The 24983-nt window shown below is 47.8% G+C and overlaps 1 protein-coding gene across 16 annotated transcripts in view; it reads left to right on the top strand.

Moving 5' to 3' along the window:
- The window catches only part of LOC140398474 (coiled-coil domain-containing protein 9B-like), a 426742-nt gene that overhangs the window by 5729 nt on the left and 396030 nt on the right, over window positions 1-24983 (top strand). Inside the window, exon 1 of one of the 16 annotated variants that reach the window (XM_072487299.1) lies at window positions 16012-16250. The exons of 14 other annotated variants lie outside the window; for them this stretch is intronic. The gene's annotated coding sequence lies outside the window, so the exon portion shown is untranslated. Of the gene's footprint in view, window positions 1-16011; window positions 16251-18415; window positions 18571-24983 lie in introns of those variants that run through there. One more of the 16 variants, XM_072487290.1, reaches the window with a different exon arrangement.

Genomic DNA, 24983 nt, shown 5'->3' with positions numbered 1-24983 from the left:
GCAATAAACAAAGAAATAACTGATGCATGTAGAAATGGTACAGCAGTCACCATGGGGGATTTTAATCTACATGTTGATTGGTTTAACCAGGTCGGTCAAGGCAGCCTTGAGGAGTTTATAGAATGTATCCGCGATAGTTTCCTAGAACAGTATGTAATGGAACCTACAAGGGAACAAGCGGTCCTAGATCTTGTCCTGTGTAATGAGACAGGATTGATTATTGATCTCATAGTTAGGGATCCTCTTGGAAGGAGTGATCACAATATGGTGGAATTTAAAATACAGAAGGAAGGTGAGAAGGTCAAATCAAACACTGGTGTTTTGTGCTTAAAACAAAGAAGATTACAATGGAATGAGAGAAGAGCTGGCTAAGGTAGAATGGGAGCAAAGACTTTATGGTGAAACAGTTGAGTAACAGTGGAGAACCTTCCAAGCGATTTTTCACAGTGCTCAGCAAAAGTTTATACCAACAAAAAGGAAGGAAGGTAGAAAGAGGGAAAATCGACTGTGGATATCTAAGGAAATGAGGGAGTGTATCAAATTGAAGGAAAAAGCATACAAAGTGGCAAAGATTAGTGGGAGACTAGAGGACTGGGAAATCTTTATGGGGCAACAGAAAGCTACTGAAAAAGCTATAAAGAGGGACTTCCGGTGACGGCGGGCGGGAGGCGGCCGCACAATGGAGAGCCCCCGCTCGGGAACGGCAATTTCGGGGCTTTAAGCCCGGTCCCAGGGTCCGCGGAGGCGGCAGAAGAAGGGAGAAGGCACGGAGGAGGCACTGAGAAGACACAGGAGGGAAAAAAAGAACAAAGAAAAATGTCGAGGGAGAGCAGAAAAACGGCCGAAAAAACCCCAGCTGGAGGTCCGTCGGGGAGTGGAAAGGTCACCGCTGGGGTCACCAGGAAAAATGGAGGCTGGAGCACCAGGGAAGGCCGCACTGCTTACGGCTGAAGAAATAACCAAGATGATGGCTGCGAAATTTGAAAAGCAGTTGGCGCAGATTGCGAAATGCATGGAGACGGTGAGGAAGGAGATGAGGGAGGCTTTGAGTGTGCTGGTGGAGGAGGCGGTTTCCCCGGTGAGGACGGAGGTGGCGAGCGCAGTGGCGGAGGTGCGAGAGCAAGGGGAGGCGCTGAAGGAAGTGGAGGAGACGGTATTGCAGCACGGTGATCAACTTACCTCGATGGGGAAAGAGATGCGGAAGGTGATGGACACGAACAAGAATCTGCGAGGAAAAATGGAAGACCTGGAAAACAGATCCAGGCGACAGAATTTGAGGATTGTGGGGCTGCCCGAAGGAGTTGAAGGACCGAAGCTGACTTGAGTATTTTGCCGCGATGCTGGCAAAACTACTGGGGTGAGGGAGGACCCCTCCCGATATGAACTGGATCGGGCTCATCGGTCGTGGAGGCCTGTACCAAAGGCGAGTGAGCCGCCAAGGGCAGTGACTCTGTGCTTCCGTAAGTACAGGGTGAAGGAGAAGGTCCTGAGCTGGGCCAAGCAGAAGCGGGTGGTGCAGTGGGCTGGAGCTGGTATACGTGTATACCAGGACTTTACGGTGGAGCTGGCAAGGAGGTGGGCTGCCTTCAACCGGGTGAAGAGGGCATTGTACATTAGCAAGGTGCGGTGCGGCATTGTATATCCAGCGAAGCTGAGGGTGACTTACAAGCTCAGGGACTTTTATTTTGGAATGGCGGAAGCAGCGGAGGAGTTTGCGAAAGCAGAAGGACTGTGGCAGAACTGACAAACTGTGGAATGGCCATGTGCCGATGTAACCTCATGACTGTATTTTTTACTTTTTTGTATCACTGCGCGCAGGTGTAGAGACTAAAGGAGCCAATGTGGTATATATTTGGACGAGGGAAGGGACGGGACTTTCGCTCGAAATGAGAGTTCTTTGGGGTGTAGGTGGATAGGTGGGGTTTGTGTGCTAAAAGGGGATCTTTGGGCTTTCCTGGGGCCGGGCAAGTGAGAAAGGGACCCGGGCGGGGGCCTCCACGCTGGCCAGTGTGTGCCGGCCAGTGAATAGGAGTGAGGTGGGGGGAGGGGCTGCGGCCATCGGAGCCTGGCAGAACAGGGTCCGAGTGGTCTAGCCGGGGTGGAAAGTTGGGGGGGAAAGGAACCGAGGGTAGGGGGAGGGGTTTTACAAGAGGCAGTGGACGGGAGGAGCTGGAGGCCTGGGGTGGGGGGTGGGGAGCTGTGTAAGATTAAGGGTGACTACGGGTAATCCCTGATTTACTATTTTTGTCATTTGTTTATGTAAACATGCGGGTTGAGGTTTGGGGGTTGGTGGGTAGATGGGATCGTTGTTATTATGGGGACTGACATATCTTGCTGATTATTGTTTATTGTTGATGGATGTAAATGTGGGAGAAAATGTGAAAATGGAGGAGAATAAAAAAAAAGAAAAAGCTATAAAGAGAAAGATAGATTGAGAGTAAACTTGCTCAGAATATAAAAACAGATAGTAAAAGTTTCTACAAATATATAAAACAAAAAAGAGTGGCTAAGGTAAATATTGGTCCTTTAGAGGATGAGAAGGGAGATTTAATAATGGGAGATGAGGAAATGGCTGAGGGACTGAATAGGTTTTTTGGGTTGGTCTTCACAGTAGAAGACACGAATAACATGCCAGTGACTGATGGAAATGAGGCTATGACAGGCGAGGACCTTGAGACGATTGTTATCGCTAAAGAGGTAGAGATGGGCAAGCCAGTGGGGCTAAAGGCAGACAAGTCTTCTGGCGCTGATGGGATGCATCCCAGAGTATCATAGAACTAAAAGAGATGGCTAAGAAATTGCAAATGCACTAGTGAAAATTCACTTGACTCTGGGGTGGTCCCGACGGATTGGAAATTAGCAAATGTGACACTGCTGTTTAAAAAAGGAAGTAGGCAGAAAGCGGGTAATTATAGGCCGGTTAGCTTAACTTCGGTAGTAGGGAAGATGCTGGAATCTTATCATCAAGGAAGAAATAGCGAGGCATCTGGATGGAAATTGTCCCATTGGACAGACGCAGCATGAATTCATAAAGGGCAGGGCGTGCTTAACTAATTTAGTGGAATTTTTTGAGGACAGTACCAGTGCGGTAGACAACGGGGAGCCAATGGATGTGGTATATCTGGATTTCCATAAAGCTTTTGACAAGGTGCCACACAAAAGGTTGCTGCATAAAATAAAGATGCATGGCGTTAAGGATAAAGTAGTAGCATGGATAGAGGATTGGTTAATTACTAGAAAGCAAAGAGTGGGGATTAATGGGTGTTTTTCTGGTTGGCAATCAGTAGCTAGTGGTGTCCCTCAGGGATCAGTGTTGGGCCCACAATTGTTCACAATTTACATAGATGATTTGGAGTTGGGGACCAAGGGCAATGTGTCCAAGTTTGCAGACGACACTGACATGAATGGTAAACCAAAAAGTGCAGAGGATACTGGAAGTCTGCAGAGGGATTTGGATAGTTTAAGTGAATGGGCTAGGGTCTGGCAGATGGAATACAATTGTGTTGACAAATGTAAGGTTATTCATTTTGGTAGAAATAACAGCAAAGGAGATTATTATTTTAATGATGAAATATTAAACCTGCTGCTGTGCAGAGGGACCTGGGTGTGCTAGTGCATGAGTTGCAAAAGGTTGGTTTACGGTGCAACAGGTGATTAAGAAGGCGAATGGAGTTTTGTCCTTCATTGTTAGAGAGATGGAGTTTAAGACTAGGGAGACTACGCTGCGACTGTACAAGTTGTTAGTGAGGCCACACCTGGAGTATTGTGTTCAGTTTTGGTATCCTTACCTGAGAAAGGACGTACTGGCGCTGGAGGGTGTGCAGAGGAGATTCACTAGGTTAATCCTAGAGTTGAGGGGGTTGGATTATGAGGAAAGGTTGAGTAAACTGGGACTGTACTCATTGGAATTTAGAAGGATGCGGTGGGATCTTATGGAAACATATAAAATTATGAAGGGAAGAGGTAGGATAGATGCGGGCAGGTTGTTTCCACTGGCGGGTGAAAGTAGAACTGGGGGGGCATAGCCTCAAAATAAGGGGAAGTAGATTTAGGACTGAGCTTAGGAGGAACTTCTTCATCCAAAGGGTTGTGAATCTATGGAATTCCCTGCCCAGTGAAGAGTTGAGGCTCCATTAAATGTTTTCAAGATAAAGATAGATTTTTTTTGAAGAATAAAGTAATAAAGGGTTCTGGTGTTTGGACAGGAAAGTGGAATTGAGTCCATAAAGATCAGCCATGATCTCATTGATTGAATGGTGGAGCTGTCTCGAAGGACCAGCTGGCCTACTCCTGCTCCTAATTCTTATGTTCTTATGTTAAATGGTGGATCCGGCAGAAGTTGCTCGTAGGGAAAGGGAACTAACGTTTCATTGAAGCTTAAAAAATTTAGAATAGAATGAAATTGCTCGATCCATGTGCATTTGCTGGTGCTAGCTCCACATTGGAAATTAATTATATCAGATTTGTAGTGGTGCCCACGAGTTGAGCGGTCGCACCTAAGATGGCCCTCGTATGAAATTCTTGAATATAACCTCTTGACTCCATCAAACGGGCACCAAAAATATCCACAAACCCCCCCCCAGCCTAATTCCTGCAAATCCTCTCGACGTGAAATGGTAATAAAAAATGGAAAAGAGCCAAATGCCCAGCAGAAAAGCCAACCTCAGCCTCGGAACCAGCAGCCACATGAGGTGGCATGGAATCGGGAAGGACCGATTCCACAGAGTTCTCAGCGCTCATGGGACACACTTATGGGCTTCATCACCTCCGACCTCCAAAGACACAGAGAGGAGCTTCCTGGCAGCCGTCGAGACAGCAGTGGAGGCGGCAAAGGCCCGCATGAGGGAGGCTATGGCCAAAATGGGGGGGAGGCTGTAGGCCCAAGAGTCGACGACGAGTGACCTCGAGAAGGCTGCCACGAACCAAGGGGACCGGATCGCGCCACTCGAAGCCAAAGTGTTGAGCCTGCCCAGAAGGGCATAAAAGAAAAAAATAGGTGGCCAAGAGAACAGATCTCGATGCCAAAACCTAAGAATCATGGAGCTGCCAGAAGTTATGGAGGGGAGGAACCCCAAAGAATACTTATTGGCGATGCTCGGGAAACTGGTCGGAGAACATAGAACATCAACATTACAGCACAGTACAGGCCCTTCGGCCCTCGATGTTGTGCCGACCTGTGAAACCAATGTAAAGCCTATCTACACTATTCCCTTATCATCCATATGTTTATCCAATGACCATTTAAATGCCCTTAGTGTTGGCGAGTCCACTACTGATGCAGGCAGGGCATTCCACGCCCTTACTACTCTCTGAGTAAAGAACCTACCTCTGACATCTGTCTTATATCTATCTCCCCTCAATTTAAAGCTATGTCCCCTCGTGCTAGACATCACCATCCGAGGAAAAAGGCTCTCACTGTCCACCCTATCCAATTCTCTGATCATCTTGTATGCCTCAATTAAGTCACCTCTTAACCTTCTCTCTAACGAAAATAGCCACAAGTCCCTCAGCCTTTCCTCATAAGATCTTCCCTCCATACCAGGCAACATCCTGGTAAATCTCCTCTGCACCCTTTCCAATGCTTCCACATCCTTCCTATAATGTGGCGACCAGAACTGCACGCAATACTCCAAATGCGGCCGCACCAGAGTTTTGTACACCTGCAACATGACCTCATGGCTCCGAAACTCAATCCCTCTACCAATAAAAGCTAACACACCGTACGCCTTCTTAACAACCCTAACAACCTAGGTGGCAACTTTCAGGGATCTATGTACATGGACACCGAGATCTCTCTGCTCATCCACACTACCAAGAATCTTACCATTAGCCCAGTACTATGTATTCCTGTTACTCCTTCCAAAATGAATCACCTCTCAGTTTTCTGCATTAAACTCCATTTGCCACCTCTTAGCCCAGCTCTGCAGCTTATCTACGTCCCTCTGCAACCTGCAAGATCCTTCTGCACTGTCCACAACTCCACCGACTTTAGTGTCATCTACAAATTTAGTCACCCATCCTTCTACGCCCTCCTCCAGGTCATTTATAAAAATGACAAACAGCAGTGGCCCCAAAACCGATCCTTGTGGTACACCACTAGTAATTGAACTCCAGGCTGAACATTTCCCATCAACCACCACCCTCTGTCTTCTTACAGCTAGCCAATTTCTGATCCAAACTGCTAAATCACCCTGAATCCCATGCCTCCGTATTTTCTGCAATAACCTACCGTGGGGAACCTTATCAAACGCTTTACTGAAATCCAAATACAGCACATCAACTGCTTTACCCTCGTCCACCTGTTTGGTCACCTTCCCAAAGAACTCAATAAGGTTTGTGAGGCACGACCTACCCTTCACAAAACCGTGTTGACTATCCCTAATCAAATTATTCCTTTCTAGATTATTATAAATCCTATCTCTTATAAACCTTTCCAAGACTTTGCCCACAACAGAAGTAAGGCTCACTGATCTATAGTTATTGGGGTTGTCTCTACTCCCTTCTTGAACAAGGGGACAACATTTGCTATCCTCCAGTCTTCTAGCACTATTCCTGTAGACAATGACGACATAAAGATCAAAGCCAAAGGCTCAGCAATCTCCTCCCTCGCTTCCCAGAGAATCCTAGGATAAATCCCATCTGGCCCAGGGGACTTATCTATTTTCACACTTTCCAGAATTGCTAACACCTCCTCCTTATGAACCTCTAGTCTAGTAGCCTGAATTTCAGTATTCTCCTCGCCAACATTGTCTTTTCCCTGTGTGAATACTGACAAAAAATATTCATTTAGCACCTCTCCTATCTCCTCGGACTCCACGCACAACTTCCCACTACTATCCTTGACTGCCCCAACTCTTACCCTAGTCATTCTTTTATTCCTGACATACCTATAGAAAGCTTTAGGGTTATCCTTGATCCTACCTGCCAAAGACTTCTCATGTCCCTTCCTGGCTCTTAGCTCTCTCTTTAGGTCCTTCCTAGCTAACTTGTAACTCTCAAGCGCCCTAACTGAACTTGCATGTCTCATCTTTACATAAGCCTCCTTATGCCTTATGCACAGTAGCATTGTGGATAGAACAATTGCTTCACAGCTCCAGGGTCCCAGGTCGATTCCGGCTTGGATCACTGTCTGTGCGGAGTCTTCACATCCTCCCCGTGTGTGCGTGGGTTTTCTCCGGGTGCTCCGGTTTCCTCCCACAGTCCAAAGATGTGCAGGTTAGGTGGATAGGCCATGATAAGTTGCCCTTAGTGTCCAAAATTGCCCTTAGTGTTGGGTGGGGTTACTGGGTTATGGGGATAGGGTAGAGGTGTCGACCTTGGGTGGGGTGCTCTTTCCAAGAGCCGGTGCAGACTCGATGGGCCGAATGGCCTCCTTCTGCACTGTAAATTCTATGAAAAACAAAAATTCAGCTTGCCCTCCGCTCTCCTTACCAAAAAATCACTCCCCTCTCTGCCTGCTCTGCTGGAAGAATGAGAGGAGGACTTCGCCAAACACCCGGAGTTGGACCGTGGCCAGGTCACTTTGGAACTGGCCCAGGGAACCTCTGGGCGACAACTGTAAAGTTCCACAAGTATCAGGACAAAAAGTTGATCCCGAGGTGGGCGAAAGGCACGAGTGTGCAAGTGGGAAGAAAATTCCATCCATTTGTATCAAGATATTGGGGCAGACCTGGCCAAGCGCCGGGCCTAATTTAATAACGCTAAATCCGCACTGTACAAAAATAAGGTGCGGTTTGGCATGCTTTACTCTGCCATGTTATTGGTCACACACCAGGGAAAAGAGTATTATTTTGATGCCCTGGAGGAGGCCATCAAATTTGTCCAGAACAATTGCAGGCAATGATAGCGCACAAGGGCTAGAATGTGAGTTGCGAGAGCTGAGAGGGGCAGGAACAAACGCAGGCAGAGATGTACCGATTAGTGTGGGGGGAGCGGGAAAAAGAGGTGAGGAAAAGACTGGGGTTAACTAGGGGAGCCTGACCAAGAGTGGAGCCGCTACACTAGCGAGTAAGCTGGTGTATGGGAGTACAGTGAAGGATGAGGTCGTGGTGCACCTCCCGGAGGGAGGGTGCGCCTGGCAGGAGGGAGAGGAAAGACAGTAATTCAGGGGAAACAAAGGGCAAAAGGGGCGCTGGGATTGCAGGGTGGGAGGAGGGGGAAACAAAAGGGTAAGAGGTGGGGGGGGGGGGGGGGGCGGTGGGGGGGAGAGGAGAAGCGTAGAGTGCCGGTTGCAACAGACAACATGTGGAAATGTCGAAAAAGAGGAAGCAGTTGATGGCCATTTTGAGCGGCCTGTGAGCAAGGGCAGGCCCAATCGGACAGGGCTGGGCCCACAAGGTGAGCATGGTTAACCCCATGGGAGGAAGGTTGGGTGGGGGGAGGAAGGTTGGGTGGGGAGAGGGGGTAAGGAAGGAAAAGAGGGAGGGGGAGTGGGGAGGAGGCAGTCGTTGAGTCGAACGCGAGGGGCATCAACGGGCCTGTGAAGAGTTTCAGAGTCCTCACCCATCTAAAGAGTCAGAGTCTTCCTATAGGAAACACACCTGAGAGAGAGGGATAGACAGTGGGTAAGGAAGGGCTGGGTAGGACAAATGTTTCACTTATGTTTTGACACTAGGACAAGGGAGGTGGCCATCTTAATTAACGACAGTCTCATTTACGGCGACAGACACAGTGACGGATCTGGGGGGGATGGTTCATAAGGGTCAGCGGGACTCTGGAGGGGCCCCCGGTAGTTTTGTCAAACAAATCTGCCCTGAACTGGGACGGCGCAGGGTTTGTCAAGTAAACAATGGCCGAAATCCCAGACGTGGACATCCACCAACTAATCATAAGGGGTGACTTTACCTATCCTGGGGTTGGATCTGCCCCATGTTAGGTCCTGTACACAGATAGACTTTTTTGTGGTGGGGAAGAGGGTGCTTCATGGCGTACTATAGAACATAGAACGATACAGCGCAGTACAGGCCCTTCGGCCCACGATGTTGCACCGAAACAAAAGCCATCTAACCTACACTATGCCATTATCATCCATACTATATTGTGTGGTTGGAGAAGGGACAGGCTTAAGTAGGGTGCTCTTTCCAAGGGCCAGTGCAGACCTGATGGGCCGAATTGCCTCCTGCACTGTAAATTCTATGATCTATGAGGCTGGATGTAGTGCTCCTCGCTGATTAAGAATTCTGGACTAAAATATCCCAAGCCATCAACGATTATGTATCCTGCAACCAGAACGGGGAGGTCTCGCCCTTCTCTTTCTGGAGGCACTGAAGGCGGTGAACAGGGAGGAAATCATAGCTTATAGGGCCCTCAGGGACAGGAAGGAAAGGGAAGCCAAGCAGCCACGGACCAACATCACAATGGAAGTGGACTGGCAGTACTCCACGGCCCCAACTGGCAGAAAGGAAAAAGCTGCATATAGAATTTGACCTGCTCTCCACATGGAAGGCAGTCTACCAGCTCTGCCAGGCACAGGGGGCCTTTTACGAACATGGAGACAAAGCCAGCTGCATGCTGGCACACCAGTTGAGAAAACAGGCGGCCACGAAAGGGATAGCTCAAGTTAGGGATAGGATGGTAGCGGACCCAAACAAGGTCAGTAAGGCCTTTATGAACTTTTACCGAGGGCTATAAACCTGCAGCCCCCGGAGGGGATCCCGGGGTTGGATCAGAAATCATGGTGTGCATCAACTCCATGCAATCATGGGAAGTGCCGGGACCAGACGGATTCCCAGTAGACTTACAAAAAATTCTCAGCACTGCTGGCCCCACACTTGTGGGAGATGTTCAACGACTCACTGTCAGAGGAGGCCCTGCCGCCCACCCTAGCACAGGCCTCAATCTCTTTGTCAAAATTCAAAATAAGAGACTCAGAGGAGAGATTCCATGGAACAAATTCACAAGCCTTTTCACAGACCTGTTTGCGACCAGCAGCCAACTGGGGGTGGGGAGCTAGCTGGGGTAAGGAGAAATGAAATGAAATGAAATGAAAATCGCTTACTGTCACAAGTAGGCTTCAAATGAAGTTACTGTGAATAGCCCCTAGTCGCCACATTCCGGCGCCTGTTCGAGGAGGCTGTTACGGGAATTGAACCGTGAAAGAATGGGAGGAGAGCCACTCACTGGAGGGTTCACAGGCCTCCTTCCACATGAGGAGAAACTGGGGTAACGAGCGGTCCGCTCGGATCCCAAATTTCGGAGGGGGGGGGGGTCACTCTCTCTGAGCCCCGGCTGCACCGCGACAAACCACTGTAAATACCGAACTCTAATGTATAGATGTAAATATTGAGTAGCTCAGTCATGGTTACGGTGACAGCAAGGGGCTTAAATCTTGTTCCTATTGTTAGTTATTATTACTGTTGTATTGCCTGTTACATGCAAAACTCAAGTTTCCTCGTCCATTTTTTCTGGTATCTATAACTGCCACCAATAAACATATTTTTCCAAAAAGAAAATTATATCAATTTCCCAAATGCCCCTTGCCCAAACTCTTCAAGTATTTAATTTTATTAAGTCTCATTGACACTTCAGACCATCTGTTTATGTACTGACTAACCCATGGAAATTATTTGAAATGATTGTTCTGTGCAGCTATTTCATTCACCTTTGAGAAGCTTCCACTTTGATGTTTTCTTTTTTTTTTCAATGTTTGCACACTTGGCTTTATCAAATCTGACATTGTGCGCGGTATTCTTCGGCCGCACTCGCCCACCAACTGGAAATTCCCACCCAAAGTCAATGGACCGTTACATAGTCTGGCTCCCGTTGTGGCGATCTTGCGGCAGGTGTGGCCGAAAAATCCAGCCCCATAACTATATTGTGTTTATTCCTAGTTAAAAGACTTTGTCGCTTTTTCCTTGGCCTGAATATTTTAGGGACCACATATAGTTTGGTTGCAAACCGTTTCTTTTTTTTCAAACAGTACTTCCTTCCGAGGCTGAGGAGATTTGAGAGTCTTGGCATGTGAGGATGGCTATAATTGGTCAATAATCACATTGACCTGATCTGAATTTGTAAGTCTAAACTGAGATGGAAGAGGAATGGAAATATTTTTTTTGATAAACCATTTTAATGAGGTATTTTTGACATTACAAACAATAACAGCATAGAAACAATGTGCAAAGAACAATAAACAGAGCTACCCTAACCCCACCCCCTGCTGACGATTAATTCTCTGTGAAGAAGTCGATGAATGGTTGCCACCTCCGGGCGAACCCTAACAGTGACCCTCTCAAGGCGAACTTAATTTTCTCTAGGCCGAGAAAGCTCGCCATGTCAGTCAACCAGGTCTCCGACTTTGGGGGCTTTGAGTCCCTCCAAGCTAGCAGTGTCTGTCTCCGGGCTATCAGGGAAGCAAAGGCCAGAACATCTGCCTTTCTCCTCCTGGATTCCCGGGTCTTCCGACACCCCGAAAATCACCAATCCTGGACTCATTGCCACCCTTGTTTTCGATACTCTGGACATGACGTCCGCAGATTCCTGCCAATATCCCCTAAGTTTTGGACACGCCCAGAACATGTGAACATGGCTCGGTGGTCCTCGCGCACACTTTACACACCTGTCCTCCACCCCAAAGAATCTACTCATCTGGGCCACTGTCATGTGGGCCCGGTGGACCACCTTGAATTGGATCAAGCTGAGCCTGCTCAACGCATCCGCCCATAAGCCATCCTCCATCTCACCACCAAGCTCCTCCTCCCACTTATGCTTCAGCTCCTCGGTCTGCGTCTCCTCTGCCCCCATGAGTTCTTTGTAGATGTCCGAGACGCTCCCCTCCCCACCCATCCCCTAGACACTACCCTATCCTGGATCCCCCTTAGTGGCAGGAGTGAGAAGGATGATACCTGCCTGCGCAGAAAGTCCCGCACCTGTAAATATCTAAATTCGTTCCCTCTTGCCAACCCAAACTTCTCCTCCAGCACCCTCAAGCCAGAGAAGCTCCCCTCTAAAAACAGGTCCCCCATCCTCTCGATTCCCACCCTTCGTCATACTCTGAACCCCCATCCAAGTTCCCCGGGGCAAACCGGTGATTGTCACATATTGGGGACCAGACCGATGCTCCCCTTTCTCCAACGTACCTCCTCCTCTGACCTCAGATTCTCAAGGCCGCCACCACTACGGGGCTGATGGAGTACCTTGCCGGCGGGAACGGCAGAGGTGCTGTTATTAATGCCCCCAAACTGGTGCCCCTACACGAAGCTGCCTCCATCCGCTCCCCAACCGACCCCGCCCCCACCACCCACTCTCTTATCATGGCTATGTTAGCCGGCCAGCCCCCCCCCCCCCCACACACACCGACCGACCGAACCAGCCCCTTGAAGTTCTCAGAGCAATTGTTAGCGGCTCTATAGCTAACGCAAACAGCAGTGGGGAGAGGGGGCACCCCTGTCTTGTCTCCCGGTACAGTCTAAAATAGTCCGAGGTCATCCTATTCGTTTTTACGCTAGCCTCCAGGACCTGGTACAACAGCCTAACCCAATCGATAAAGCCCCTAACGAACCCGAATCGTCCCAGCACCTCCCATAGATAGTCCCACTCCACCCGGTCGAACGCCTTTTCCACATCCATTGCCACAACTACCTCAATCTCCCCACTATCCGGGAGCATCATAATCATATTGAGCAGCCTTATATTGGCCACTAACTGCCTGCCCTTGACAAACCCGGTTTGATCCTCCATAATCACATCCGGCACACAATCTTTAAGCCTGGAGGCCAAAATTTTGGCCAGCAACTTGGCATCCACATTAAGCAGGGAAATTGGCCTATATGACCTGCATACCTCCGAGTTCTTGTCCCGCTTCAATATCAATGAAATAGTGGCCTGTGACATTGTCAGGGGCAGCACCCCTCTGTCCCTTGCCTCATTGAAAACCTGGACCCGCAACGGTCCTAAAATCCCCGAGAAATTTTTATAGAACTCCACTGGGTACCCGTCCGGCCCCGGGGCTTTACCCGACTGCATTGCCTTCAAGCCCTCAACTATTTCTTCGGCCCTAATCGGGGCCCCCAGCCCATCCACCAGCTCCCTACCCACCCTTGGGAAGGTCAGTCCATCCAAATAGCGTCTCATCCGCTCCGTCCCCGTGGGGGGTTCCAAGCAATAGAGCCTACTGTAAAAGTCCCTGAACGCCCTGTTTACCCCTGCCGACTCCCCTACCAAGTTCCCATCCCCATCAACCACCCTCTCTATTTCCCTGGCCGCCTCCCTCTTCCTAAGCTGCTGTGCAAGCATCCTGCTGGCCTTCTCCCCATGTTCATAAAGCTCCCTCCTCGCCTTTCTAAGCTGCTCCACTGCCTTCCTGTGGACAACACCCCGAACTCCGCCTGCACCTTCCGACGTTCCCTTAAGAGCTTCACCCCCGTGGTCACCGCATACCTCCTGTCTATCTGTAAGATCTCCTTAACCAGTCGCTCCGTTTCTGCCCTATCCGTCCTGTCCCTATGAGCCCGGATCGAAATCAGCTCCCCTCTCACCACTGCCTTCAGCGCCTCTCATACCCCCGTATCATTGACCTGCAGGTAGTTCTGCATGCACTTCCTCAGCCTCTCGCACACCGCCTCGTCCGCCAACAACCCCACCTCTAACCTCCATTGCGGGCGCTGGAAGCTCTCCTCACTAACCTGCAGCTCCACTCAATGTGGGGCGTGATTCGAAATAGCGATGGCCGAGTACCCCATGTCCACCACCCCTGCCAGTAAATCCCTGCTCAAAATGAAAATGTCTATCCGGGAATAAACCTTGTGAACATGCGAATAAAAAGAAAACTCCGTTGGCTGCCTAAACCTCCATGGATCAATCCCCCCCTGCTCCATGAACCCTATCAGTTCCTTTGCCATTGCTGGCACCCCACCTGTTTTTGAACACGACCGATCCAGGACGGGGTCGATGACAGTGTTAAAATCCCCTCCCATAACCAACTTGTGCGAGTCCAGGTCAGGTATCTTCCCCAGCAACCTCTTTATAAATTTCACATCATCCCAATTTGGCGCGTACACATTAACCAAGAATACCTTCCTCCCCTCCAGCTTACCGCTAACCATGGCATAACGTGCCCCCCATCCGAGACTATACTGCCCACCTGAAATTGCACCCGCTTGTTGATCAAGATCGCAACCCCTCTAAGGAATGGAAATTTCTTACTGGAACTGTGATTTTGAGGTTGTGTTTGAGATAGGAGCGGCACGGTGGCACAATGATTAGCACTGCTACCTCACTGCGTCAGGACTCAGGTTTGATTCCGGCCTTGGGTGACTGTGGAGTCTGCACGATCGCCCTGTTGTCTGTGTGAGTTTCCTCCCACATTCCAAAGGTTAGGTGGATTGACCATGCTAAATTGCCCTTTAGTGTCCATAAGGTTAGGTGGGGTTACAAAGGTAGGGCAGAGGTGTGGGCCTAGGTAGAGTGCTCTTTCGTAGAGTCGATGCAGATTCAATGGGCCAAATGGCCTCCTTCTGCACTATAGGACTTCTACGATCTGTGATCCTAAGAAGATTCGCTCTCACCAGGCCACGCAAGCCAAATTGGGTCATGTGGAGATTCTTTTGGCATAAATACTGCAGACGCTGGAAATCTGAAGTAAAAACAGAAAATGCTGGAAGTACTCAGCAGAGCAGGCAGAGTTAAAGGGAGGAAAGATAGAAAAGTAATAGGTTTTGAGCAAATGAAGGGAAGGGGTAAGAAGAATAAGAGAAAAGTCTGTGATAGGGTGGAAAGCAGGAGAGATTAAATTACAGTTTTATGGTACAAAAGTGTAGTAAAGGAACAAAAGATGTGTCAAAATAAGGTGTGAATGTTTAATACACAAGGCAAGGACAGAGTTGGCGTTAGCATAGATGGAGAATTGATTAATAGACATGAAGCAGATAGTAGGGATAAATGGGGAATTTGCAATGTTGGCAGGCTGTGACTAGTGGAATGTCGCAAGGATCAGTATTGGGCCTCAGCTATTTACAATCTATACTTTAATGACTTGGATTAAGAAACTGAATAATGTATCCAAGATTGCTGATCGTGCAAGGCAAGGTGGGAATGTAAACTGAGGAGGATTTAAAATGACTGCAAAACAGGTTAAGTAAGGGTGACAAAGCAGCAGAAAGAGTATAATATGGAGAAGTCTGAAGTGATTCAGTTTAATTGGAAGAATAGAAATTCGCACTATTGTTTCTAAAGATATGCAACTTTTAAATGTTGATGTTCAAAGAGATTTGGGTGAACCTGTACAAGGAACATAAAAGGTTAGCATGCAGGCACGGAAAGCTAGTAACATGTTGCCATTTATTGTGAGGTGATTGGAGGACAAAAGTAAGGAAATGTTATTATAGTTGTAGGGCTTTGGTGTGACTACACCTGGAGTACTTACCACAGTTTTTGTTTCCATATCTGAGGAAGGACTTAATTGCCTCGGAGGTGGGAGAGCGAAGGTTCACTAGATTGGTTCTTCGGTTGAGGGCATAGCCCTATGATAAGTTGACAAACTTGGGCCTGTACTCTCTGGAGTGTCGAAGAATGAAAGGTGATCTCATTGATGTATATACTGAATGGGCTTGATATAGTAGAAGAAGTTTGTTTCTCCTGGTTGGGGAATTAGAACATGGCACAGTCTCGGGGAAATGGAACTGCTCATTTAGAACTGAGATGATAAGAGACTTCTTCCCTCTTGTGAATCTATGGAATTTTTGACACCAGAATATTGTGGTGCTCCATTGTCGAGTATATTCAAGATTGTGATAGACAGATTTTTGATCTCTTGAAATCCAGGGATATGGGGAATGGACAAAAAGATGAGGTTGAGGCAGAAGATCAGCCACAATCACACTTAATGGCAGAACAGTTCGAAGGGCCTAAGGTGTACTCCTATTGCTATTTCTTACATTCCTAGGTGTGAAGGGACGGGCCTTGGGCCATATCCATAGAGGGCCTTCAGAGATGAATTCTCTTACCTCAACTTTAGTGAAGACCAATACATTAGACTTATTTGCTTCACAAAAGAGGTCATGAGTGAAATCTTCCAACTGCAGCAGCCACAATTGCAGTCCTGAAATTGTGTAGGATAGCATTATCTGTGACTGTCAAAGTGACGGAGGCTTTTAATATTTATGTATCTGGCTCCTTTGGCATTCTGCTGGAGGTACTAACTACATCTTGTGATTTGCAGTATGCTACTTTTAAAAGGGATATCACTGAGGCTGACTATACCAAGACCAAAAGAAGCATGTTCATCGTATTCCTGTTTATCAGACAGGTAGAAGGAGGTGAGCACAAGGTTTTACATGGATTGGAGTCTTCCCCTTGGCAATGGGAGGCAGCTATTGACTGCATTATATAATAATAATCGCTTATTGTCACAAGTAGGCTTCAATTAAGTTAGTGTGAAAAGCCCCTAGTCGCCACATTCCGGCGCCTGTTCGGGGAGGCCGGTACGGGAATTGAACCCGTGCTGCTGGTCTTGTTCTGCATTACAAGCTGTTTAGCCCACTGTGCACAACCAGCCCCTTGTATTGCATGCTGCTCATTGGCAGGATGCTGTTAAATTGAATGTATTGTTTTTGCACAAGTAAAATCAAACTGCCATATTTTGTAAACAGTGTCTGGGCAGCAACTAAGGAACAGGGTTGTCTTTGCAATTGACACATTTAGTAGTCAGTGCTGTGAGCCAAGAAGCAGGCTAGTCACAGATGAGGTGTTGAAGAAGCAACAGCAAGAGAAAGAGAGAGGCAGCAAACTCAGGAACAGCTCAGTTAGCGATGAAGTGCTGAAGGCAAAAAAACTGATTGTGCAAATGATCTTTCCCTTTGCTGAACCGAAGACCATTCCCAAGTCCTGGTCACTTATGCCGTACGTTCTGGTAGTCACTGGCTAGATTTGACCAGTTGATTTAGGGTTGTTGAGGGGTCTCAGTAGAATTTAGGATTACGGTGAAAACTGATGCTTTTTGGTTTCCAGTCTTTGAGGGACTAACTGTTAATGTACAGAAGTATAAGATTGTTCTTTGTAGTGTTCCATTATCTTTCTTCTACTTTAAATACTTTTATTGTTTAATGAAAGAGAGGTTTGAGTTCTCACTGTTTCCACAGACATTTCTCACTCGTATCCAAAAGAATATACACCACGGGAAACCAGTGTTTCAGGTTGGAACAGTCTCGCACATAACATCAGCGGGGTTTCGTAACATTGTAAACGTTGGTATTTTTCTGAGATGAATGAGAGTCCAGTCCCTCAGTAGGCAGCTGGTATGCAACTACAGGTGCATGCCTGTTTTCCTGGATGCTGTCACAGAGAACATTATAGAGTGCTGGTGGCATTCTCGAGCGTGGGTGTTTTTTTTGGGGGGGGTGGGGGGGGGGGGAGTGGATGAGGAGGAAGATTGGGTACAGTGAAGCCAAACCTATGCTGGCTCTTCATGACATATAGCCTCATTTGCTTTGAGATTTCTGAAACCTTCAGAGATCCATTGAGTGTTTTACTTGTACTGTAAAGCACAGTTGGATGTTTCTGCTTTGAATACCAGCAATCAAAATATGCAAGCATGTTTATATGCAGCTCTTTGTTTGGTAGTGCAAAAGCTAATGATAGAAAAATACAGGGCCCTCGCACAGATGCAATTTCTAACATTTGAAATATTGGCTCAGCAGAAATAGTGGCACTTGACTGTCAGTGGACAATTGCAACTCCTAAGTACCAAAAAGGAGTTGAAATCTCTTTAGATTTCTTTCTAGTTTACAGTAAGAACTCCTATTTAACACTGAGCATTGATAACTTGAGTTGCAAAATAACTTTATGGATTAGTGTGAATGAAATTTTGTGCCACTGAATTGTCACATTTTTATGTTACACAGTATTGAAATACCAATATGCCACTTACATAGGCAGAAAGAGTAATTTGAGCTTGTAGGCAGATTTTGGTATTTAAGAACTCTAGAAAGCAGGACCTCAAAGATCGTGTTCTCCAGATTATTCCTAGTATCATGTTGTAGTAAATTTAGAAATAGGAGGTTACAGCAGATGAACGTGTGGCTGGAGAGATGGCTGACATTGGAATTGAATCTGCGAGAGGCAAGAGGTAAGATTTGTACAAGCTAGACAGGATGCATCTCAACAAAACCACAAGAAATAGGAACAGGAGTAAACCATACAACCTGTTGTGCATATTGCATGATTCTATATGATGATGACTGATCTCGGACTTCAACACCATATTCTCGGCCACTCCCATATCCTTGATTCCTGGAGAGACCAAAAAACTGTCTCAGCCTTAAATGTTACACAATAATAATCTTTATTATTGTCACAATTGGCTTACATGAACACTTCAATTAAGTTACTGTGAAAATCCCCTCGTCGCCGCACTCTGGTGCCTGTTCGGGTTCACTGAGGGAGAATTCAGAATGTCCAATTCACCTAACAGCATGTCTTTCAGGACTTGTGGGAGGAAACCAGAGCACCCGGACGAAACCCAAGCAGACACTGGGAGAACGTGCAGACTCGACCCAAGCCGGGAATCAAACCTGGGACCCTGGCGCTGTGAAGCAACAGTGCTAACCACTGTGCTAATGGAGCATCCATAACCCTCAGGTAGCGAATTCCAAAGATTCACAACCCTTTGATGTGAAACAATTTCTCCTCGCCTCAATCCTAAAGGATTGACCCCATATCCTGAGACTGTCTCTCTGTGTTTTAGATTTCCCGACCAGTAAATATGCCAGTGTCTACCCTATCAAACCCCTTCTGAATCTTGTATGTTTCAGTCTTCCGGACGCCAGAGAATATAGGTCCAATTTACTCAGCCCTCCGTATGTAACAACCCCTTCATCGCACAGACCAATTTACTGGACCTTTGCTGTACTGCCTCCAATGCAAGTGCATCCTTCCTTAAATATGGAGACAAAAACTACACACTCTTTTTCTAGACGTGGCTTCACAATAGCCTTTTACAGCTATAGCAAGACTCTTGTATTCTAATTCCATTGCAATATAATTGCAAAATAAATAAGCATACCATTTGTCTTCCTAATTGCATGCTGTACTTGCATTCTGACTTTCTTCTTTCCTTGCATGAACACACCAGAGTGTTTCTGAACATTAACAAGAAGTTTAAAACCACCTTCTTCCTTGGTAAAGATAGATGCAAATGTACAGTGAAAGAGGAGGTAGTTGAGATACTGAATGGGCTAACATTGATGGGAGGTATAAGATATTAGAAAGACTGGCTGTGCTTAAAGTGGTTATATCATCAGGTCTGGATTTAAAGTAACAGCCTCCCCGAACAGGCGCCGGAATGTGGCGACTAGGGGCTTTTCACAGTAACTTCATTTGAAGCCTACTTGTGACAATAAGCGCTTTTCATTTTTATTTCATAAAGCATCCAAGGATTCTGAGGGATATTAGGATGTAAGTTGGGAAGGCGCTGGCCACAATTTTTCAATCCTCGCATATAGGGGTAGTGCCAGAAGACTAGAAACATCGGGACATAGTAGCAGCAATGGGTTATTCAGCTACTCGAGCATTCTCTGCTATTCACCCAGATGGCTGGCACAGTGGTTAGCCCTGCTGCCTCACAGCTCCAGGGACCTGGGTTCAATTCTGGCCTTGGGTGACTGTGTGGAGTTTGCATTTTTCCCCGTATCTGCATTTCCTCCTGGTGCTCTGGTTTCCTCCCACAGTTCAAAAATGTGCAGGTTAGGTTGATTGGTCATTATAAAAAATTGTCTCTTAGTGTCTAGGGGTGTGCAGGTTAGGACTGGGTAGTGGGCCTAGATATGCTGCTCTTTCAGAGGACCGGTGCAGAATCAATGGGCCAAATGGCAGCCTCTTGCACTTACGGATTTGATGGTTCTCAGATTGACTACTTTTTTGACAACTTTGCAAACCTCTTCCTTTGATCTAATACAATGCTTGCTAGCCTTTGTTGGATCATTGCTGGGTTTTCATGCCTTAAAGGAATGCAAATTTGTTGTAAACCATTAATTAATTCCTTTAAATTGTAGTCATCTTTCTATCTTTAATGTAGGTCCCCAATCTACCACAGTCAACTTGCCCCTCATACCTTCATAGTTTCCTTTGTTTCCCTTGTTTAGATTTAAGACCCCATTGTCACCTTCCCAAAAGGCTGCTTTACGACAACATTTTTTCCCTTCTATTTCTCATTGCGCATTGTCTGTAAACCCGACCATATCATCCTTTATTAACAGTGCTACCCCACCCTCTTATCCTTTTTGCCTATCCTTTCTTTATGTTGAATATCCTTGAACATTCAGTTCCCAGCCTTGGGCACTCTGCAGCCTTGTATCCATAATGACAATTGGGTCATATCTTATTACTTCTCTTTGTGCTGTCAATTAATAACTTATTGTGAATTCTGAGCGCATTCAGATAGAATGCCTTTAAATCTGTCCTTTATTATTTTTGCATCCTGTAGCCTTATCTGCTGGCGTTCTCTTAAATTTATACACTGTCCTTTCCTGCCACTCTGATTAGCATTTCAATTATTCCCACCTAGCTCTCTCGCCTTCTCCCCTCTGTAATTTATTGCATCTTCCTCACATGATCCATCACCCCCACCAATTAGTTTAAAGCCCTCCCTACTACCTTAGTTATAATTCTTGTCTGGACTGTAGAGCTGTTCAAAAAGGTACAAGGCTGAACCTAGCAACCACGGGATAAACAGTTTAACTCCAATGCTGTTTAGCACAGGGCTAAATCGCTGGCTTTGAAAGCAGACCAAGGCAGGCCAGCAGCACGGTTCGATTCCCATAACGGCCTCCCCGAACAGGCGCCGGAATGTGGCGACTAGGGGCTTTTCACAGTAACTTCATTTGAAGCCTACTTGTGACAATAAGCAATTTTCATTTTCATTTCAATGTTGGATGAATTCTTTTCATCCCATCGTTAAAGTTACAGGCTGAGAAGTAGCGATGATAATTGGGGACAAAATTAACAGTCATTAGGTGTTGGTTAATTAAGGAAAGTAATGCGACTGATGTGGTGTACATGGGCTTCCTTAAGGTGTTTGTTAAAAGTGTCACAAAGTAGCTTGTCAACAATGTTGAAGCCCTTGGAATAAAACGGACAGTGGCAGCGTGGATGCAAGGTGACAGGAAACAGTGTAATAATGAACAGTTTGTTTTTGACTGGAGGAGGGTATACAATGGAGTTCTCTAGAGATCACTATTGGGACCTCTGCTTGGTGACCTGGACTTGGGTATATTGGGCACAATTAAAAAATTTGCAGTTAACACAAAACATGAAAGCATTGTGAACAATGAGGAGGATAGTAATAGATTTCAAGAAGGCACAAGCTGGTGGAATGGACAGACAGGATACAGATAACATTTAATGCAGAGAAATGTGAAATATATTTTATTAAGTAAAAGGAGACACAATACAAAATAAATTGTACAGTTCTAAAATGGATGTAACACAAAAGTAAGCATGCACAATTCTTTGAAGGTGGCAGGGCAGATTAAGAAAGTGGTTAAAAGGGCAGATAAGATTCTGGGCTTTTTAAAGTGAGACATAGAATGCAAAAGCAAGAAAGTTATGCGGAACCTTTATAAACCATTCAGTTGACCTCAAATGGAATATTGTGCACTATTCAGTGGACTCCTGTTAAAGCCCACTGAATGGCCCACTATCCAAAGCAGTTTTCTTTGGCCTCTGGGAGATTCTCTCTGACGAGGCAGCACTTGGAGGGATTTCCTGAACCTCGCCAGCTGGAAAGGCTCCTCGTAGATCGGGGTGGCATTTTAAAGGCTGCCCTGATCTTTCTCTGCCAGGGTGACTGAGTGGCACTGCCAGGGTGCCAGTCTGGCATTTCCCCAAATGCTGGGTGAGCGGCAGGGTGCTGCCCTGTACTTGACCCACCTGGGGGTCTCCAGTGGCCTGGGAGACCCCCCCCTCTTTCCCAAAGGTGCCATTATGACAGCCCCACATTTGTGTGAACCAGTCTAAACGGCACCCAGGCCTAGTCTCCCACGTGCAGCCTGTGAGTTCCAGGTGAATCCGGCATTTAGCTATTTACAGCTCATTTAAATATCCAGATTGTGCTGGGCAGGGTGAGTTGTGCCTGGCATGGAACCTGATTTGGGGCTGTGCACTATTCACCCATTGTGCCCGGATCTGCGCTGGGCGCATCGGGGTGCCCATTGTGCCCCATTCTGGGCAGAGCACTTCCCTTCAGGAAGGATGTGAGAGGGTGCAGAAAAGATTTTATAAGAATGGTTCCAGGGCTGAAGCACTTAACTTGGATGAATAGATTGATAAAGCTGGGGTTGTTTTCCTTCACAAATCGTGAGGAGATTTGACGGTGTTCAAAATCATGGGGAACCTAGGCAGTAGTTATAAATAAACTGTTCCCATTGACTGAAGGGTTGAGAATAAGAGTTTGCTTGTTACAGTCAATTGGCATAAGAATCAACAGTGATATGATGGGTGCGACCCACCGGCTGCATTGTGCTCTCGCTCAAGCATGGTGAGACTGATGAATGCCGGAAGAGGCCTCCCGCGGGTTTTCCGGCAGCCTTTCTGCCTCCTGGGATCTACGGAAGCCCCGGGAGGCGTTGGAGTTAGAAGCACACCCAAAAGGGGCGGGACCAAACAGCGATCCCAGGATCTACCGGACTCCCCAGCGAGGTCGCAGCTGAGCACCGTTCAGTACTAGTCCACACAAACGCAGACCAGGTGGAACAGCACCCGGGGGTTCTCGTAGGCTATCGGAGCCACCTGGGTGGTCAGTGCAGGGTGCCCCCTGGCCTTTCCCTGGAATGTGGGCACCTTGGCACTGCCAAGCTGGCAGGAGTACTGCCAGGATGGCAGTGCAAGGGTGCCAAAGTGCCAGGGTGGCACAGCCAAGGCTAGGGCCGAGGCGGGCCATGCCCATGAAACGGTGGAGAGGGGCTATGAATGGTGGGGTGTGCATGGCAGGTAAGTAAGCCATCTGGGAGGTTGGGAGAGGTGACGGGTGGGTGTCCTGGAAGGCAGGGGCCTCTAAGGGTGGAGGGGTGCCGATGGTGCGCAAGTGGGTGATGGAGGGGGAGGGGGCTGCATGGAAGAGGCTGGAGACGGCGTCTTGTGTGGGTACGAGTCTGAGGGTGCTGGCAATGGCGCCGCTGCCGCTCCCTCCAAGGAGGTATACCACGAGCCCGGTGGTGGCGGCTGCCCTCAAAATCTGGGGACAGTGGAGGCGGCATTGGGGGGAAGTTGGGCCCTCGGTGTGGACCCCAATATGGGGGAACCACCGGTTCGCCCCAAGGAGAACAGGTGGAGGGTTTTTGGGGTGGCACAGGGCAGGGATACGAAAGTTGCGGGACCTGTTTGTGGACGGGAAGTTCGCGAGCCTGGGTGAGCTGGAGGAGAAGTACGGGCTCCCCCTGGGGAACACCTTCAGGTACTTACCGGTTAGGGCGTTTGCCAGACGGCAGGTGGTGGAATTCCCGCGGCTACTGCCACACACAGTACAGGACAGGGTGCTCTTGGGGGGGGGGGGGGGGGGGGGGGCGGGGGAGTGGGGAAGATCTCGGGAACTTACAAGGTGATGCAGGAGAAGGAGGAGGCCTTGGTAGTGGAGGTGAAAGGTAAGTGGGAGGAGGAGTTGGGAGAGGAGATTGAGGAAGGGACGAGGGCAGATGCCCTAGGGAGGGTGAACTCTTCCTCATCGTGCGTGAGGCTCAGCCTCATACTGTTTAAGGTGCTGCACAGGGCACACATGACCGGTGTTGCTCGTTTTAGCCTTAGTTTAATTGCTCTTATTCTGTCACCTTTGCTCATGAGTCGCCAGGTATCTTTCTGATACCGCCACGTGGTTCAAGTCCGAGTAATGATTAATAATCCAACACACCGCTTGGTAAGAGTTAAATCAACGCTCATTTATTATATACAGCAATTAATACTTATACATTAATTCTACTTCTAAGCTACTTTCTACAACTAACAGGCCAATACTTAACTTTGGAAATGGCCCACCAGGTCAGGGAAACGAATGGCCTTTTGAATGGGTTCTGAGCCTGCGGGATTCAAAAGCTGGTACAGGTCGATAGTCCGGAGTGTCTATCTCGTAGCGATCGTTGGAGTAAAACTTACGTTCTCTTGCGGCTGTTGTAGTAGGTCAGCAGAAGGGTCTCGAAGTGTGCGGAGAGGAGAAGAAGGGTCGATTTGAACTTGGCCCCTACTATAGTCCCCAAGGGCTTCCCGCCTCTCGGGCGGACCTTGTACCTGGTTCCAAGTGATTGGACCTGGTCCCAATCACTTGGTTCGATATTCTCCAATGCTGGAGCGATTCCTTGATCGAGGGGTGGTCGTTTACCTCTCTTTGTGTCAGCTCCTGCTGGCGCCGAAAGGTCTGGGTTGGCTTTGTGTGTCTATTTTGTATCAATTGTTCCCGGGGTTGCTACTTTATATGCAGATGGCTAGGGTGTTGTTATGTTGATGGCTGCAGATATTGATTCGGTCTGGCTTCCCCAGAGGCGAATACACTGTTTTACCTGCAGCTGTCTGTTTGAATCCTGTTGGCTGATTTTCCCATCAGCCTCTTCCGTTCGCCATTTTAAATCGGGGTTTGGCCATTCTAATTGGGAGTTAGCGATTTTAAGCGGCTACACCGGGACAAGGATGAGCCGGTTTTTTGGGAGTGAGGACAAGTGTGCTAGGTGCTCAGGGAGCCCAGCAAATCACACCCATATGTTCTGGGCATGCCCAGCGCTGGAGGAATTTTTGAAGGGGGGTAGCGAGGACGGTGTCGAGGGTGGTAGGATCCAGGGTCAAACTGGGCTGGGGGCTCGCAATATTCGGGGTGGCAGAGGAGCCGGGCGTGCAGGAGGTGAAAGAGGCTGGTATTCTGGCCTTTGCGTCCCTGGTAGCCCGGCGAAGGATTCTTCTTCAGTGGAAGGATGCGAGGCCCCGAAGCGTGGAATCCTGGATCAACGATATGGCACGGTTCATTAAATTGGAGAGGGTGAAATTCACCTTGAGAGGGTCGGTACAAGGGTTCTTTA

This window comes from Scyliorhinus torazame, chromosome 2 (genome assembly GCF_047496885.1).
Source record: "Scyliorhinus torazame isolate Kashiwa2021f chromosome 2, sScyTor2.1, whole genome shotgun sequence".
In the NCBI taxonomy this organism is placed as follows: domain Eukaryota; kingdom Metazoa; phylum Chordata; class Chondrichthyes; order Carcharhiniformes; family Scyliorhinidae; genus Scyliorhinus; species Scyliorhinus torazame.
The sequence above is the reverse complement of the archived record's forward strand: the minus strand, read 5'-3'. Positions and strand labels throughout refer to the sequence as shown.